General features: G+C 50.3%; 1 protein-coding gene across 4 annotated transcripts in view; it reads left to right on the top strand.

Moving 5' to 3' along the window:
* The window catches only part of NTMT2 (N-terminal Xaa-Pro-Lys N-methyltransferase 2), a 111,539-nt gene that overhangs the window by 91,401 nt on the left and 2,644 nt on the right, over positions 1 to 17,494 (top strand). For all 4 annotated transcript variants that reach the window (XR_011049591.1, XR_011049593.1, XR_011049592.1 and 1 more), the window contains exons 14-15: positions 12,670 to 12,830; positions 15,290 to 15,465. The gene's annotated coding sequence lies outside the window, so the exon portion shown is untranslated. The remainder of the gene's footprint in view (positions 1 to 12,669; positions 12,831 to 15,289; positions 15,466 to 17,494) is intronic.

Genomic DNA, 17,494 nt, shown 5'->3' on the forward strand with positions numbered 1-17,494 from the left:
CAAAGACCCTCTGTGAATTTTGCTGTCGGCTGCTGGGATACTTTTGATTTTGTGTAAGGACTTGTGGACAGATTTTATCTTTGTTCATTGCTGATCAGAAACTTACCAATATAATTACACAAACATATGTTTTATAGGTTGTGTATTAACACTATTAAAGAGCAATCTGGTATTTAGTGTAAGTTATATTAACTGTTACTGATTACTATTACAACAAATGCTGACACAATTATTGAATGAGGGCCACTTTAAATTGCAAACTCCCTATATATGCCACCGTGCAATACTTCTTTCTATTACTGAACTGAGCAAAGGGACTTAAGTATCCAGACTCCTTGATGTATTTATGTGGCTAAAGGCATGATGGATTTCATATGTTGCAAAATCTCAGTTCTCATTTAAAAATAATAACTGGGCTCTCCAGGCTGCCAGCTCTGCTCAGTGCTCTCTTTCCTCCTTACCTTGAGTATCAGGAAACCCCCAATAGCCAACACACCTTTCACAGTGCCTGAACCCAACCAATATTGTGTCGTTTTGGGGTTTTTCTGTTTTGCCTGAGCCTGCAGACACTGTCTCAAGGGTTTTCAGCTGCATGGTAAGGGCATGGAGAGATGTGCCATGGACAGGGGACATTGCCACGGAGCATGATGGCCTCATCCTGCCATCGCCATGGGACTGTTTTAAGGTTGGGATCATCCTCAAGGTGAAATGGGTGAAAGCGGGGCCCTGGTGAGATGCTGCTTTCCATCACATCTGATGGGGAGGGAGGTTAGGGAAGCTGGAAAGGTTTGGTACGTCAGGAGAGCAGACATTTGGGAGCTTGTTAAATCAGGGACGGGGGGAAGAATATTGGTTTTCTAAAAAGGAACTCTAAATGACTCAGGATGCAATAAAAGCTCCGTTTCCAGCTGAGTAGATTGAGTTACACTTTGGGTTGTGGATGGGGGGAAAAATAATCCTGTGCCTCTGGTTTGGATGTGTGTGCCGGGATGTCTGTGCAGAGGTGGGGCATGACCCTCTTCTGGGCTATGAAGGCTTAGAGGGAGATGAGACCTGGGGACTGGAGCTGGTCTCAGGATCTTTCCTGCTCCATCCGCGCATGGGATGGCAGCAGCGCAGCCTTCGATGGCTGCTTATTAAGGAATGTGCCTTTGATGATATAGGGCACCTGGGAGCACTAAATAATGACTTATAATGGGCCATATAAAAATAAAGACTCATTTTGTTCTGGCCATGGCTCACAAATGGAAGTTATCATCTCTCCGGCTCTCCAAAGGGGCTGGGAAGCCTTTGCTGTCTTAGCAGTATGAAACCTTGGGTCGCGGGACAGGAAATGAGGGGGGCTCAGGTCTTGTATGCTGGGGCTGCGGAGCCTTGAATCTCTGTTTTGAAAGACTTTCTCCTTTGCTGGCTCTCTTGGGGGAAGATGGGTCTCGAGGCAGAGTCTCCTGAATGCTGTGCTGAAATCATGCAGCAGGGACCTGTGGTGGGACAGCCACTGCGGGTAACTCGGCTGCGGCAGCTGTACGGGGCTGCTATGCTGGGGAGCTTGGGAAAGCCACTTCTCCCTGTGGTTTTCCTGGCTGTGGGATAGAGCAGATGACCGAGGCAAGCACCATCCATCCAAGCATCCCGTCCATTAGGACACCTTGCCCGAAAGCGATGTGGAGGGTAAGGGGTGAGCTTGTGTGCAGTTTAACTGCCCGACCCTGGAGCACTAAGGCTTTGCTTGTCTAGTGGAGACCTTCCCCGTAGGGCTGGCTTCTTTAGGTGGCCGTGATAACTGGCTTTGGGTGTCCTTGGCCAGCCATGGGGGAAAGGGCTGTGTGGAGAGGGGGTAATGGAGGAGCAGCCCTTGCTGCTGTGGGAAGGCATCTCTGCATCACATGTGGGTTTGAGAAATCCTCTTGGCCCAAATGAACTACAAAGGGGGAAAGGTCCAGCACAGCAGCATCCTTAGGATGTCCCAGCCCAGGGAAGGAGCATCCAGCTTCTGCTGCCCCTAAGGTTTGCCCTACCCAAGATGCATTATAACCACAGCTTGTTGTGTGTGTGCTAGTGCTGTAAATTCATAGCTCACTGTGCTTATCGTGTGTTTCTAGTCTGCTTTCCCAAGAAAATGAGTCTCTTGCAAACAGCTTTCTGCCTGTTTTTCTCTTTTCCACCCCATAATTTGCTTCCAGATTTGGCCCACCTGACAGCGAGGCAGAGGTTTAAGGTTTCTACGAGCTTTGTGAGAAACAGGAGGTGGTGAGCAGAGCGATGCTGGGGATGTCTCCACCAAGGACAGGCTCATGTGAGAGCTCGGTGTTCACCAAACACCAAAGCCTGGGAGCTCGTGCTTTGCGATTTTGGTCCCTGGGTGCTGTTGGGGCTGGGAAGTGATGTTGGGCTGCTCCGCCTTGAGCAAACCCAGGGCATCCACATAAGCACAGGCAGGTGCTCTTTGCTCTCAAGGTGAAAATAAAGTTAGTAAATCCAGGGGACTTTACTGCCTTTAAGAAAAAGCTGCTTCCCTGCCTTCTCCAGAGAGGAGGGTGCAGCATTAGGGTGTACAGAGCAGACCTGCTGGCTCAGCTGCGGGATGCTGCAGGGCTAGGGCATCGCCTGCCAGCCCTGAGGGCTTGCTAATTGAGTATTTTTTACATCTAATAGGAGCAAAGAAAGGCAAATAGTCCATGAGGAGAGTCCCACAGCATATACTATTGGAATAACAGATGGAAATATTATATTTTTTGAAACATTCTTGCTGCAGAGCTGCCTCTTTGAAGTGTGTTTGAGCAGAACACACCGTGCCAAGAACAGGGGGGAAATTATTCGTGTCAGCAGAGCTGGGAGCTCGCGCGTCCCAGATGCTGCTGGGCCACTCACCCTTGCCAGAGAAGGGTAGAGGGGACAAGGGTCTGGCAGGACCTGTCCTCTGCAGGCAAAGCCACCAGCTGTGCCCAGGTGAGATGGTGAATATGGGGCTTTCCAGAGATGTTACTCCTGGAGCGTGGTGCTAATGGCCTGTGTTTGCTGTCAGTGCTGCCCAATTACATTTGCACTTAGACTTTTTTTTTTCCCCTCCAATGATAAATGGCTTTTTGGGGAGGGGAAGGGGAGAGGATTAAAGATTTGTGGGATCTTTCTCCATAAAGCATAAGAGCATGGCTTTTCCTTCCACCTAATGCTCTTGTTCTTGGAATGAAATTTTCATATTCAGTCAGTTTGGGGGAAATTAAAGTGGGCGTGGGGCACCCCCAGGGCCCTGCCTGGGGATGTGGCATTAAATCAGAAGCTGTGAGGAAGAGGTGAAGGAGATGGTGATGGAGGCAGGTTGCAAGCATCGAGCACTACTAAGGGAATGGGCAGAGAGCTCTTCAACTGGGGAAGTGCCCCATCACCCAGCTCCCACTGGGATGGCTCTGCAGGGCTGGTGGACACCCAGCACCAAGCGCCCGGGCTCAGAGCTATGGGAGCACCACCACTGCTGGGCACCAGCACAGCTCAATCTGCCCGGTTAGCAGGGAGAAGTTTGGGTTGGAAGAAGCTTCCCCCAAAACATGCCAAGAAGGAATAAAATAAGGTCAGGCAGAGTGACAAGGCTCTCGGCTCTGTTTAAGGGGTCCCTTTGGGTGAATAAATACTGCTTTGATCTGCAGAAGCTTTTTCCAAGCCCTGGCTGTGCAGGAAGGTGGATCTTAGTGCTGGGCTGGTGGGTTTGCTCCTGAGACGCTGGCAGAGAGCTCCAGTGCTGGGTGGTCCTGACCTCCAAGCAGGTGTCCTAGGAGGGCTGTCCTGTGCACACACCATGAGTGTGTGCTTGGTGCCCTCTGTCTGGGGCCTGGCTTGGCGGTGGCCATGGCTGGTAGAAGAGCAGCTGTGTCCCCCTCCACCAAGTCAGGAGGGAAATGGGGTCCCTGGGTGGGATAGGAAGAGGGCAGTGTCTTTTCCTGGGCCTGTTGAGCAGGCAAGCGCTCATCTCCAGGGTGGTGGGAAGCAAGGTAGGCTGAAGCCCTGGGTGGGCTGTAACAGCCCTGCCTGGTACACGGCAAACCCGGGCTGAAACCAGAGGCAACTTTGCTCTTGCTGGCTGGTGCCAGGGCTCACTGGAGCAACGAGAGCTTTGAGGTGCCAAACCTATTCAGCAGATCAGTCCCTTGGGGTTGCAGGGTAAATGCAAAGAGTTCAAGGCAGATGCAGCCCTGACGCTTTGCAGCTTCTGCTCTTCTGCCCTGCAGCCCCTCTATCCCCACCAGGGAGGACAGTCGTGTACACTGAGTACAGAGAAGCTGCATCGCTCTGGCTTGTCCCCAGCTCAGCCTGGCCAAGCGGGACGTTTGCACTCCCCAGAAATGTTTCTCTCCCTCTGGGCAGACAGATGTGAGTGTCCATAGAGCTAACATGTGCTATGGGTAAGTGGAAATGTGTGGGTCCCAAAGGATGCTGTGCCTCCCAGGGATTAGCAGGAGAGGCTGACTTGGCGCTGCAGGGGTCCCTGAGTTGGTCTGGCTGTACAACATCAGGATGAGCATACATGGGTCCCCTCTGTCACGCAGCTTCAACATGTTTTCTCTTCACAGCATGGAGCGGAGCTAGCTGCTGGGGGCTGTCTTGTGACAGCAGGCTGCAATGCCATCCCGTACCTGTTTGATCTCATGGTGCAAAGACGTGCGTGTTATGAGCTTGTGATAAAGTTCCTGTGATAAAGCAGTGAAACTGTGACAGCTCCAGACAGGCCCGTGCTCTGGGATACAGATGTTGGCCGTGCCACTCTGCATGCTGCCGGGGGATGTTCCCAGCAGAGCTGCATGCAGAAGAGAATTTAGGACTTGCAGAGGTATTTGGAGATTCGGTCCCTTTCTGATGGGAAGTGAAGTTTGTGATGCTTTAGGGCTCTCCCTGAAGGGAAGCGGGGCATGAGAGCTGCTTTCTGAGTTGTCCCAGCACAGCAGCCACATGTCCTGGGTTCCCCTTGTCCTTCCCAGGGGGTAGACAGAGGAGCCCAAGGGAAGTGGGCAGGTTTCCATTTCTGGCCTGGGCTATGGTGCTTGTTAGCAAAGGTTCTGCTACTTCAGCAAGGGGATTTGATTTGGATGAGGCTGCACAGTGTGTGTTTGCTCAGGGCTTTCCCTTCCAGCTCTGACTCACGTTCCCCCTAAGGGATGGGGAAACCGAAGCACGGGGACTCACTGACGTCCCAGCGTTGCCAGTGGGCATGGAGCAAGGTCACCCAGGTCCTGCCCTTGGTTCAGTGGCTGGACATGGCTCTGCTCTGAAGGAGCCCTGGTCTTCCTGTGTGCTTCATCAAGCTCTCGGGCAGCTGGAGCTGTCTTTGCTTCCACCAGCCTGATGGCAGCTCTACTCCTAATAAGTTAATCTGATGGGTTTTGTCATGAGCAAAACAAGAAATCACGTTTTTAATAATAAAAAAGGGTCCTGCATCTTGTTAACATCTGGAGTTCAATCATTTCTGTGCTCAAAACTGTGGAATGCTTCAGCACAATATAAATCTTGCCACTTGCTGTACATGGGCTCCAGATGGGGAGGGAGAGTTCATGTTCACTTGTAACCCATCTGGGTGCCGGCAGCTCCAAGCGGAGCTGCCACAGTGTGCGGCTCCCCTGGTCCCATGCCGGGGGATAGCAGTGAACCTCCCAAATGGGCTCTGGCACTGGGTTCAGCGCCAGGTGTTCGCATTTGGCATGGCAGGGTTGTATCATGGCACTCCCATACCCATGGTGCCTGTCTGGAGAGGGGTGAGGTCTCTCCACTGCCTAAAAGCTTGTGATGCTGAAGATTTCCCAGCACCATGGGGTGACGGAGCCACAACCCAACACTCCCATGGGACCAAAGCAAAGACCATGTTGGGCATCTCTGCTGGGTGATGCACAAACTGCTCCTGGGAGCCAGTGCCAGGGCTGGAGCTGTGTCTTTCCTGATGGGACAGCCCATGGTTGGGGTGATGGGACCCATGGGCTTGTGTCGTCTGCAAGCATTGCCACCTCATTTTTCATCCAGATCACTGATAAATATATTAAATCCCAGTGCAGAGCTGTAGGATGCCCGGCTGTTAACCTAACATCAGGCTGAGAATGAAGCATTTATCTTTGCTCCGCTCCTTCTCCGGGCTATAATCCGGTCCAGTTCCTTCCCTTTTGCACAGCGACTATTTAATTTCCTTAATAGTCTCTTGAGGTGGGATTTTTTTGAAAATCTGCATGTAGCCATCACACCATGAACACTTTTAATGAAAGCAAAAGAATTTATTCTCTCTGGAAGTTTTCTTTAATTTTCACTAAAAAAAACTTGAAAACTGCATTTTTTGGTTAAAACAGAGATTTTTGCAGCTCGAGGCCAAAACTCGATGTTTTTTCTAGGTTTTTTGACATTTCAGACAAGTCAAGCAAATTTCCACAAAAAGAGTTTTTCTGTGTTTTTTTATTAAAAAAAAAAGTTGCCTTTCACTGAAAAATGACCTGCTAAAAACTGTTTGGATGGAAATTTTTCAAGCAGCCATAGTCAGGGCATTAATGTGAGAAAGGCAGTAGTAGAGCTGCAGGCAGGAATAGGAAATGTACGCTCGGAGGGTCGGGGAAGCTCCGTGCTGCTTGTGGTTTTGTCGGTGTTAGAGGTGGAGCGCGGCAGTTCGGCTTCTCCATGGTTTTAGGCACGTCTGGTCTAATAGCTCTGGGCAGCGTGAAGATGAGGGGAAGGAGAGGAGGGAGGCTGGGGGTGATGCATGATGAGTGTAGGTCCTGAAATGGCAGAGCTTTGCGGCCGGGGCAGATCTGGCCTCCCTGGTTTTGGGGAGGTCTAGAGTGGAGACATCCTGTTGCATTAATAAAATGATGCTGCAGGGCTTGTACTGCAGCTGGGCTGGATGTTAGGTTTTTCGTTGCAGGTGGTTTTCTAGGATAACATGAAGGTTTACAAGCCCTGACGCACAGCACGTGTGTCAATCTCTTATTTTCAGGAAAGCCCCTAGAACTGTTTTTTTAAGGGATGTGTGCACCTCAAACCCCTATCCACAAAAGTACGTAAGCACTTAATTCCCATTAAAAACCCTTGAGTGCCTAAATACCTTCTGAGGGTCTGGGTTTTACCAGCTGGTATCTAGGTCTTATCTGTTCCTTTAGGCATTTAGATATCTTAAACTGCCTGGCATTCAGTTCCCAGTGGCTTCAAAGGAGACTAGAGAAGTGCCTGCCTGCTCTCCTAAATAGAGATGCTTTCCTGGATGAGGGCTGGATCAATGTTCTTGGTGTGGCTTTGATGGATGACCTACCACTCTGACAACCACCTTCCCCCAATTTCCAACGCTGCCTTATTTATGGGGAAATACGGAGTCCAGGCATATGAAAATCGTTTTTCATTTTTATCAGCTTGGATGGAAAACTCAATGTGCTCCTAGGTGAGGGCCAAGGCGAATTCAGTGCTGCTCGTAGGCAGCTCTTGGTCAAGAGGAGAGCGGTGAAATGAGGGTCTCGGGGTGGGATGCTCCATCCTGCTGGCTGGGACCTCTGCTTTGTTTTTCGGGTGGTCTGGAGAGCATTTGGGGATCTACATGGGCTGAGATCACCTGTTTTGCTGTGTCAGACTATGTCTGCAGAGGAAGCTTTTGAGATCTACTTCAAGGTGTGGAGCTGTTCTCATCTGAGCTGCTTTAATGTATGTTGGTCAATATTGGGCTGATAGTAAGGAGGGTATATGTCCCTGTCATGAGCAGATGGAGGATGCCAGCACCTTGATGTGAGCCTGGCAGAGGTAGCAGAGATGGCTCTAGAGGTGTGTGAGGAGGCCAGTGTTGGTTGCCAACATGGCCAGACTGGTATGCTGGACAAAACTTGGCCTTTGAAACTCCTTTTCCCTCCCCAGAAGGCTTGACTTGTGGCAAAATGAATGTTTCCACGTAAAATGTCAGTCCTTTTTGAAGAGCTCCAGTTTTAACTTGAAAGCAAAAAAGAACCAAACTGGAAATGAAAAGATTTGGGCTGGAAAACATTTGATTCCCAGAAATTAAAAAAAAAAAAAATCAGGCCAAATTGTTTTGGTTTCAGTTCCCATCTTTTTTTCCCTGGGAAACAAACTACCCCTCATTCAGCAGAGGAAGAGAGAGACAGGCAAAAGAAAACCATGGCAATCTCTGCCAAGCTGATCTGGGGGGAATATTCCTTCCTGACCTTAAAATCGGAGATCTGGTAGCCCTGAATGCTAGCGGGATGCTCACCCAACTACTGGGGGGTTTCCCAGCACCCCAGGACTCCAACCAAAACCCCTTAGCACCTTAACAGACCCCCAGGAAGGAACAGGGAAAAGATGGGCTGGAAATCATCTCCCTTGGATCAAAGCACTCTGGTGTCCATCAGGCTTAAGAAGCAGGCGTTAAAGTTGGTCCGTGGCTCCTCCAGCATGGGTTTGCTGTTGCTGACCAGGCTCTGGCTCTTCCATGCACTGATAACCAGGTGAGGAGGAAGGGTCCCGGCTTCTTCCTTGGCTCTTGTAACAGAGATGCAGAAAGCGACTCTCTTGGATTGCTTTTCCCCTTCCCTATGGTTGAATATCTGTTGATCTTGTTTGCTAAACAAGAGTGCCGGTGGCAGAGGCATTAGAAGAAATCCCTTCTTAATTGGAAACAGTGAGTTTGTGTATTTTTTCAGTTGTCTATTTTGGGCCTTGTAAAATTAAAGTTATTAACTGTAATGCAGTGGTTTCCAGATTCCCACAGCCCTTTACAATAGTGGGGAAATTCATCCCAGGTCACTGGGAGCCTTTAATGAATACATTAAGGCTTATTATTAAAATAAAGTACTTGCAGCTTTATGGGAGACATCTGGCAAGGATGCTTGTCTCTCTGAAGGCAGCAAGGCTCCCCGAGTGTCCTCTCCCGGCATGCACCGCGTCCGCCCCAGCAGAGGCTCTCGGGAGTGGTTCCCCGCACAAGGATTCCCACAGGCAGGTCTGGGAGACAGAAGGGGACCTTTGCTGGATGTGATGGAGAGCGGTTGTACCAGACCTGCTCCTGTGATTGCTCCATTGATGTTTCTAGAGCTGACCAGCCCCTTGCTGGTGCAGCAGGTACTGGTGTGAGCCCTGCCGGGATGCTTGTGCTCAGCAGAGCGGTTGCACCAGGGTAAAGCTGCTCCATTCACCAGCTAACGTGATGTGCAGGCAGGGCTGAGCTCCACCTAACCCCAGGCAGGAGGGGAGGACACTAGGCAGAGACAGGCGACCTGGGGGTGCAAGCAGGTCAGCTTGGAGCCAGCTGTTGGCCAGCTGTGCTCGCCCACAGTGCTGAGCTAGCAGGGTGCTGCATCTGATAAGCGGCTTTGCATCGCATCGTGCGAGCTCGCTGGTGTGGCTGCACCCATGCAACATCTCCACGCTGCATGGACACACCGTAAAACAACTCCTTGGTGTTGCACGAAGAGCTGGGAGCCAAATCCCTGGGTTTTAGTGCTGTAAAGCTCCCCGGCCCGGCACTGATGGGAGCAGGTAACTTGCAGCCAGAGTGTTCGCGTGCTGATGAGAATAAACCCTGGCCGGCGAGGCTGCGAAGGGGTCTGGAACAGCGTGTGATCTTATCGCTGCTTTATCTCTATCCAGGCTTGATCCCGGCAGAAAGCAGGGCCACGTGGCAGTAATTGTGTTAGGAAAACAAACTAATCTCCAAAGGGACAGAGAGCAGCTGTTGGGCTATCGGTGCTATCGGGGGGGAAATGGATGTGGCCTGCCAGCTTGCAGCACAGGACTGCTTCACTGCCAGGGCAGGGGGTGGAGGGGGCAGAAAGGGAATAAACATAAGTTTGGGCTGCCAGGCAGGACTGAAGGAGTGTTTGTCATGGCGTGACCTGCCCAATGTTCCCTGCCCTGCTTTGCCAAGGAGCCCTTTGCTTGCCAGAAGGTTTGTGAAACGTGGTCTGGTGGATCAGGCGTTGGAGTGGGGAGAGCTGGGTTTAACGTACTGCCTCAGCGAGAGCCAGGTTTAACCTCGGCGGATTGCTTATCGCCATCTGCCCTGATGTCTCCTCTGCGCTCCTTGTCTAGCGTGGCAGCGGGTTTGCAGAGCTTCCTCTTAATGTGCTTCATACAAGTGTTGCTCTGTGCCCCAGGCACCCCAAAACCTGCTGCTGACTGCAGCTGAGCCATGGGCTGCTCGCCCATCCCAGGGCTGGGCTTGCCCTCTGTCCCTCCCCTCCCCACTCCCACCTCTTCAGCCTGGTCTGGCAGCTCCAGACAGGGTCTCACTGGCAGGGCATCACTGCTGGGTGAAGGGGCTGGACTCCGAAGGTGTGCTGGGGAGATGGAAGAAGGCCTTGGAGATGTGTGCGGAGACTGGGCTGTAGCGGGAGGAGCCTCCCTGTGCACCCTTTCCCCAAATCTGCAAAGGAGAGGAAACTCGCAGTGGTCAGGCTGGTTTTGAGCTGGTTATCTCTTGCGAAGCCAATGGCAAGAAATTAATTACAATGATCCTAAACTGTTGTGTTTGGCCCTCCCCACACCTCTTCTCTGCGCCTGGGTCTCCAGCCCAGGAGCTCAGGTACTGCCATGTGGTAAAACACTACCATGAGATGGGGATCCCCCCCCCAAATCCTGAGCGTGAGCATCTTTGGGGTGGTGGAAGGAGGGGAGCAAAGCAAATGGCAGAGGCAGGTCAGGCCCACAGGTTACACAGGAGCCCCCCCTCCCCGACAAGCCAAATCAAGCCCCTGGCTTCGAATAACCCTGAACTTGGGGAAGGTTAAAATCCAGCTCTGAAGTGTCTGGCTCCAACCCAACACAAACATTGTTGTTGTTTCTGGATTATGTAGTTTAACAGAAAAGAAAATCCTATCATTAAGTAATGCCAACAAGATACACACTTGTGTCTTGTATTTAGTCTGTCCTATGAACTCTACCAAGGCTCCAATCGAGACCGACTTAAAAAAAAAAAAAGCCCAGAATTACGCAGCTCCCAAAAGTTTTCCTGAAAATAAATTTTTGCCATGTTCCTCACCAGCAGTTAATTAAGACTTCTATTAAATGCTGACAGGCGCTTGATAATGTTATATATTGCAGCAGGCTCTGTTCATGGTGTTATAATTATGGCAGTAAAGCAGTTTCCATTATAGCCCTTCTTTTCATAAGCTAATAACTTTTGAAAACATTCACTGTTCAAGTTGAAATTTTTGCATGCCTGGCCCTTACCCAGTGGGGAATTTTTTTGGAAACTCTGAGCAAAATCCATCTAGTACTTTTTGAGTTATGGAATAGAAGGGGAGAGAAAAAAGGAACATTTTTATTGGTGGGGAAAAAGGTAATGACATAATTTTTCTTAAGAGATGGATAGCAAAAGCATGTGATACCTGATGCTGGCTTTGGAAATTGATACGGTAGGCTTTGCAGAGTGCCTGGGGTATGTTCCATCCAAAAAAAAAAACCCTATCTCTGACTTAAAAGCCTTGATGAAGCCGATGGCAGAGCCTCGAGAGAATCTGGTTGTCACCCATGAGAAGTGACTCTTGGTTGCAGGTTAAAAATAGAGGTTGGTAATTAATAACTCTTTCCTTCTGGCAACATTTTCGAGGTACTGACAGTATTTCTCATCTCTCGTGGGGATGAAGAGTCAGTCCTGAAAAATTTTGTGAACTGAAAAACCAAAGGGTAAGATCTTTTTAGGTCAATGAAAATATTTTTCTTTGATAATTTCAAGCTTCCTGTTTTGATAGTTTTTTTTCCTACAAGCAGCCTAATTCTGAAAAGACCTTTTCAACTAAAACCCTGGGATGTGTCACTGAAGGAAATATAAAAGCCAAACATTTGGACAATTTGGAAATACATGTCAGTTTTTTTTCAAGCTGAAACAACTGTTCGAACCACCCTTGCCTGTGAAAAGTTAAATGGGCATTTTCCCACCAGCTCCCCTCCCCTTCCCAAGCCCACTGCACTGGGAGGTTCCCAGGTGGCCCATGTTAGATGGTGGATAAGATGCAGTGATGGGGTAAATGAGATGGAACCACATTGGCAGGAGCAACTTGAACCAATCTGAGCCTTCACTGGACTCTTGATTTTTAATTGTCCCAGGGCAAAAGCCCTGGGTGGCTCCAAGATTCGTCTTCCTTCCCAGCCACTGCCATCAGGGTCCCTCAGGAGGGACTTCAAAACATGTGGGTCCCCTGAAGACACTGAAGACATAGACGAACCTCTACTATAACCTTCAAAAGCATCTAGGATGATTAAGAGTCTACCTCCTGATGGGGCCTTTAACCACACTGGAAAGTGGGATTTAGGCTCTTAAATTGCTTCTGTGCTTTTGAAAAATGCTTCTAGTCCTCATCGGGGCTGGTTCTTCTCAGTTGGCAGCAGCAGTCAAGGAAGAAGTGGGAGCAGGGTCAGACAGGAGTATGGCTGGAGAGCGATGCCTTTGCAGCATCACGTCACTTGGTGTGCTGGGCTGTTTTTCAGACAAAGCTGAAAGAAAAGTTGTCCTGGAGAACGATGTGGAGGATGAATGGAGTCACAGACCTGCCTGAGAGGAGGGTTTTATCCCTGAGAGATGGCAAATGCACTTTGGCAAAGCTAATGAGTGATAAAGCAGAAGTAAAACAGCCACCCTTAGCCCCTTGTTTTTCGAAATGAATCAAGGGGACATCTAGACTGTAAACACATGGCAGTTACATGATGGTTTTTTCCTCCTCTGTCAAACAGGGCATTGACTGCTAGACTCAGTCGCGTGCTTATATATGGCTTCACGTTCCCCAGTGACGGCTGCAGGGAGTTTCCAAAGATCGACTGGGTTTTCTGCACTTCCTCTCCTAACCTGCTGCAGAAGAGGTGACCAGTTACGACCGTCTGCATGGCAGCCAGAGGTGAGTCTGCAGCTTGTGCTGCCCCATGCAAGCTGGCTTTCCCCTCCGCTGTGCCCCTGTGCTGGAGCGCTGAGGGATGGTTGCACTCCCCAACGTGCTCTGCACAGCCCCTGGCCAGCCTGGCTGCTTGCTTTGGCATGGTGAGAGCTCGCTTGGCTCTGGCAAAAAGCTGTGTCTTGACACTGATGTAATCAAAATCCAAATATCGCTGAAGGAAGCTTATCTCCAAACATGCCCAGCTCTGGAGCCAGCATCTCCATCCAGCACAAGCCTGCTGCTCGAGGCAGCGCCAGGAGGCTTGCATGGGTAGTGTCGAGTAAGTCAGCTCAAAGTGATGGCTCGTGGGCATGCCACTGAGACCTAGAAAGGAGATTGGGGCTGGAGAAATTTGCCTTGGCTGTCAGACCCAAGGGTCTTCACTGACCTGGACCCTTTGTCTTTAGGTTCTGCTCCCTGGGGCTTTCCCAGAGGGCTGCCCTGTCAAGGTAGGGGGTAGCAAGAGGGACACATGCACCAAGTGCTACCCAGATACCCTCTCTGGGGTTGCTCCAGCAACTCCAAGGAGCCCCAAAGATAGAGGCAATGGAAATCTTGCTCTGGGTAGCAGACCCAATGTGTGTCCTTGCTAAGGGCCAGAGCCAAGGCAAGGTGTAGGCTCCTAGGCAGGATTCAGGCCAAATGCACATCCAAGAAAGATGAAAACAGAAAAATGCTTGTGATTTTAAAAAAAAAAAAAAAAGGAAATGCTCAAAACTGTTGCCTTTGAGTGGGTACCGAGCTGGACAAAAATGGGATGATCAAAGAGGGATCAGCAGGTAGGAAACGGCACCAGGGCTCTTCCTGCTGGGGAAAAGGTTTAGTCCACAGAGTGAAGTTTTGAAAAGACTTGTGAACACTGAAAGCATGTTGGGTAAAAAATACTGTGAGCCATGGGATGGTGGAAAGGAGGAGCTGCAAAAGGAAGAACATCAGAAATGTCACAGGTGCGATCAAAGGTTTCTGGTGTCCATCTGTGGGCAGCAGCAACTCATCGGGGATGGAGCATATGGGATAGCGCATGTATGCTGTGATTTCTCCCGTGTACACGCTCCCAGGGATGGGCTCTCTAGAGCCAAGGGTTGCACCTGGCCTGTAACTTTCAGATAGTTCTCAAAAGATCAATCTTCCTCAAGTGTGAATCCATTCCTCCTTCATCACTCCACGCCATCCTCTGGTGTCAGATACAACGGGACCCTGTGTCTGTAGGAAAGAGCCTGTGGTTTTTGTGCCACTGGCAGGGGCACGGTGCTAATTTTCAGCTTCTTACCCTGAATTCCCAACAGAAGTGGAGGAAACTTCAACCAGTTCTTGGTGGGTCCAGGTCACCAGTCTCGGTGCACTCAAAAGGGGGTTGTCGCCGGGTGCTTCCCCCTGCAGCAGCATCGGGGAGCTGGGCAGAGCTCGCTGGGCGTCTCTCGAGTGCGTTCTGGCGCTGCGCCGTGCGGTTGGGTTCAGACGTCCCCGCTCTCCAGCTAACCTGCTCCCTCCACCCCAATTGTTTTTCCAGACTGCGGCAATAATCGAATGCGCAGAGGTAGCGGGGCACGGATCTGTCTGAGCCCTGCTCGCCTTCAGCACCCTGGTGTGCTTTTGGGGGAGGGAAGGGGAGAAGGGGGGGGAAAGGCTTTTATCCCCTTTTAAAAAGCAGGAGCATGGGATGTGCATTAGGCTTTCTTCTCCAGAGAGTATTTCTGCGTTTCTCCTCTCGGAGCCGTCCCTCGACGCGTGCACACCCCGCACCCCTCCCCACGCATTCCTGCACAAACCCCTTTTGTTCGCTGCCCTCAGCCAATATACAGGCAGCAACAGCAGCCCAGATGTTCCCTATCAAACTCAGAGCCATGCCAACAAACTTTGGCACACATGAAAGTGTGCTGAGGAATGGGCCTCCGCAAATACCATTTATTTTTTCCCCTCCACCCTCCCATTCCTGCAAGTATTTTTAAATGTTAATAGCTTCCACGCCGTGACAGCCGGCGGGGGGCTGCCAAGCTGGGCTCCGGGGGCGTCCGCCAAATTAGCGGTTCAGGTATCCCCCACAGCTCCTCGTCGGGGCTGTGCTAACCTTGAGCCCCTGCCCCACGTTTTTCCCCATGGCTTTCCAAGGACGGGGTTGAACTGGTGGTGTTTTCCCGTGCGCGATGCTGTTTGGAGGCAGCAACCCACAGCCCAGCCAATGGGGGGAACGTAGGCGATGCTTTGGGGGGATTTGTGGTAAATCTGTTTTTTCCAAGCACCGTCAGGGCTGGTTTGTGATGACCTAGAAAAGCATAGTGAAAGATGCCATGGGGGCTGAGTGGCCCCTTTAGGCTTAGTTTTGCAACAAACCCAGTGCTTGGTAGGTGCGTGGGAGAGCTAGTTGGGTTTTGGCCAGTGTGGGATGTAGTTTTTGGTCATCTCTTTCTCGATCTTCCCTGCAGGTGATTCCTGCTGCCATCGTGCACCTCTGTGCCGTGGGTCACTGTGCAGATGGGGCCACCACAAGCTGCCGGAGATCACCGGTGTGTACCAGGGCAGACTGGGAGCCAAAGGACAGCGTGGCCAGGACTTGGCACAACAAACTGGAATTGAGTTGGCTTTGGCCACGTGTGGATGGGTGAGTGCACAAGTGAAAACCTTCCTTTGTCCATACGAGCAACAAATCTACTTCTGCTGAGTAAAACACAATCTTGAGGCTGTGCATGCACATGCTTCAGTGGAAGAGCTCCCTGTTGCACCCGGGCATGTAAATGTGGTTAAAAGCTGCTGCAGGCAGGAGCTGCCACCTATGTATCCTCCTGTGCAGGCTCGGCTCTGCCTCTTGCTGCAGAGACATCTTGCTGCAGATGTCTCAAATGGCAGAACCATGTCGCACCTCTCCGGCTCCACCACTGAACCCCATGCAGTCTGTGCCAGATTTGGTGCCCACCACCCCGACTGCGGAGAGATGGGCTCAGGCAGGTGGCAAATGCTGCCCCTCACCCAAGCCCATGCTCACTGAAGTAAGCAACAGCCATTTCTGCTTAGACGATCAATTCTCGTCTAATTTAAACAAGAGAAGCCCGTTTGTTTCAGCACCAGGGCTCTTCAAAGAGAGCTGGAACACCTTTTTTTCCCCTCCACTATAATGGCAGCAATGTATTTTTTCACTCCTCTCTCACATTGTAAAGACTGAAGCATTTTTGCTCAAATTTAAAAAAAAAAAAAGGTCCCATCTGGATGAAGACCAGACCTTGCAAAGTTTCCACAGAGGGTGGTGAACCTCTGTCCCCAGCAGTGGGCTTATCTGAGAACATCTCCTCAAGGAGTGTGCCAAGATTTCCGTACTGGAAAACGACCCTTCTCAGAGGGTTTTGCACAAGAAGTGATGGCATGAGGAATTGCACAGTGAATTCGGCTAAGAGAGGAAGAGGAGGAGGCAGACAAGGTCCCAGGGGAGGGAGAACAGCTATATTTCCAGCCCGGAGTTGAACAGAGATGAAGCAATGATTGCAGAGAGGTTCAGAGAATCAACCAGATGTGCACACGATAGCCAGGACTGCGGAAGGGAGAGAAAACGGGTGTCAGCTCTGGCTATGAAGATGTGCTCTGATGGGCAGCAATGACAGCTGCTGCGGAGGGGCCTGACTGGGTGAACTGGCAGAGCATGCTGGGCTGGATGAGGACAGGGGCCATTTTCAGAGACCCCCCCCTCCCAGGCTTGTGCCTCTTGCAGTGGTGACAGTGACCCTCAAAAGACAAAGTCATCTGCACCTTCTGTATCCTTGTCCTGGTCGTGGACTTCAGAACATAAATGTAACCTTGGAGAAAAGATTAAGATAAAGAAGTAGCAAAAGAAAAATGGTCTGAGCTGATAAAAGCCGCCTCTCTCTGCGGGGAGAGAGAAGGGGAAAGTGAGACTGTGGTTATATTTTTTTACAAAGGATTTGTAGGGACTGTTTCTAGAAAGCAGGAGAAATTGAGTGCCAGTCCCTGGCCCCCTTCATTAAAGAGGGAAGGCAGCACACTGAATTTGCCATTAAAATAGTAATAATAATAATAAAAAAAACATAGCCCCTAAATTATCCTATTTAAAAATAGAATAAAATAAAAAATTAAGAGGTAGTTGCCATTTCACATGTGGTCTGGTTTAAATCCTGGGAGCTATGTGGCCCCCAAGATCTAACCTGTTGGAGCAGATCCCTGCCGTGTTCAAAGGCAATGGGGAACCCTTGAATTTGCTTTCAAACTTGGGCTGGGGTTGCTAAGGTTTTTGAAGCCCTGAGCAAGAGGAAGATCTCTTTTTCATGACCAAGCAGTCTGTGGGAAAAAAAATATTGGTAGATTTGGATGAAGGGAACAGTTTGAGACGTGAGGCAAGTCCCTCCAGATGCTTGCTGGATTGTTTTGTGGCTTATGCAGAAAGTCTGCAATCTTTGGGGCTTTATATAAAACCTGGAGGACAAAGGTCCTCTCTGTAAGCGCAGACACAGTCAGACTCCCCCAAATGAGACCGATTTCAACAGTTGATCTTCATTTAACACTCCCGAGCCAGATGAAAAATTGCAGACTGAATCCGACCATGTGTACATAAGAGGGTTTTCTAGTTGCTGGTGCACAGGTGTTCCTACAGGGAGGATGCAGACATGCCCTGATATATGCTGGCT

Source organism: Nyctibius grandis, chromosome 21 (assembly GCF_013368605.1).
Source record: "Nyctibius grandis isolate bNycGra1 chromosome 21, bNycGra1.pri, whole genome shotgun sequence".
NCBI classification, from domain to species: domain Eukaryota; kingdom Metazoa; phylum Chordata; class Aves; order Nyctibiiformes; family Nyctibiidae; genus Nyctibius; species Nyctibius grandis.